Source organism: Gavialis gangeticus, unplaced genomic scaffold (genome assembly GCF_001723915.1).
Source record: "Gavialis gangeticus isolate Ggan-Ray unplaced genomic scaffold, GavGan_comp1, whole genome shotgun sequence".
Lineage (NCBI taxonomy): Eukaryota > Metazoa > Chordata > Crocodylia > Gavialidae > Gavialis > Gavialis gangeticus.
Window position 1 is genome coordinate 1,939,852 of NW_017728996.1, and position 1,614 is coordinate 1,941,465.

At 41.1% G+C, this 1,614-nt stretch overlaps 1 protein-coding gene across 7 annotated transcripts in view; it reads left to right on the forward strand.

Annotated features, from left to right (window-relative positions):
• The window catches only part of MORF4L1 (mortality factor 4 like 1), a 55,851-nt gene that overhangs the window by 27,015 nt on the left and 27,222 nt on the right, over positions 1-1,614 (forward strand). The gene's annotated exons all lie outside the window — the stretch shown is intronic.

Sequence of the window (1,614 nt, forward strand, 5' to 3'; positions counted from 1 at the left end):
ATCACAAGGCAAAAACAGGTACATTTTTTTTTTTTTTTTTTTTAAATGTTATCTTCTTGCTGTAAGTGCATTCAGTGACATTGCTCCATTATGCCTTGCTGGAGGAGACATCTGTTCGTGACTTTGCCTCCCCATGGCCTTTTTGACTCTAGATGCCCACTAGATTCTGCCCATAGTTCATCGGTGGGTACTGCAGCCCAGCACAGCTGCTTGTAATCTTCCAGAATAGATTCTAGTGTCTGGACTCCAGCTGGCACAAACTAAATGTTAACTTGCCCTTTTTAAACTCTTACTAGCCATAAGTGTGGTGTCAGCCTGTGTGTATTTCTTGAGTTTGATATACTGTAATGCACAGTTTGTTCTAATGGACAGAAAAGGTTGGTCCATAGCAATGCTTCCTTATTGATGTTGATGACATTTCACATGTTTAAATTTCAGGACAGAGAAGGAGTTGAGATCTTGCCAAAAGCCTAGGGTGTAGCACAAAAAAACAGCTCTCTAAGCAGGGAGGCTCTGTGGAAACCACCTCTGGTGTACCTGTGCAGGTTACTGTTAATCCTTGTTCTTCGTTATTTAAATCCAAAATAAGTTTTCGTACTAATTGTCTAGGTAAATTAAACTTTGCTTGTTTTTTCTCCTGTAATAGACTACAATCTAGCTCTCTTTCAGTTCAGGACCTTTAATGAGTTGTGACTAGTTTCACATGCTGAAACCTTAGTTAATAAAACTGACAAGAATCTTTTGGAGTGATAGAAACCTTATGACTGACTCATTTTCTGGTAAATTGACTGGCTTGTTCTGATGTGAGCACAGGCTGTCGCTTCTCATTCCTGTCGTAGACCATAGCTTTGCTCCTGCAGCCGTCGCGCAGCCAAGGCTCCCTTTGAAACCAGTGGGGGTGGGGGGGGTGTCTTCCCTTGTCTACTTGCTTTTGAAAACCTGTGCGACACTAAGGCAAAGGAGCAGTAACCATAACTTGAGTGACATGGAGCTTGGGTCTTTTCCCCAGCGAGCTTGCTTCAGTACTGGTATCCTACACAGCCTGTAGGACTAGCTGTGGGGACTTAACAGTCCAAGAAGATCCAAAAAGCATAGCTTGCTTTTAATGTTAAATTACTAAATTCCATCTTGATCAAGTTGAGATTTCAGTCCTGATGGAGAACTGAGAATGACAAGTACTTGCTGTACTGCTTCACCTTGCAGTAAATTAAGGCTAGTTGTACAGGTGCAGGAAAGTGGCTTGATGGATATATAAGGTAAAAGTAGGGTCCACAGTTTGTAAGCACAGCCTGGGTAAAGTGGTGATGAGTCATAGACATCTGTAAGGAGCAGAAAGGGGAGTATATATTGACTTGCTGGTCACACAGTGCAAGTCTTGGCCGCAAACAGATTTGGAAAATCATACCTGAAAGGTTAAGGTTTAGTATGTAAAAGTGTCATAGTACTCCCTATACAATACTCCACCATCTTCCTGGAGCGGAAGTCTGCCATACCTAGCTATCATGAACTTTTTTGCTCTATTCTTGTCTTTTAGGCTACTGCTGCATGTTGAGTGGTTTTTAAGAGATCTGCTTAAACAATAAAATGAGTTGTTTTTTTTTTTTTTTTTTTAAA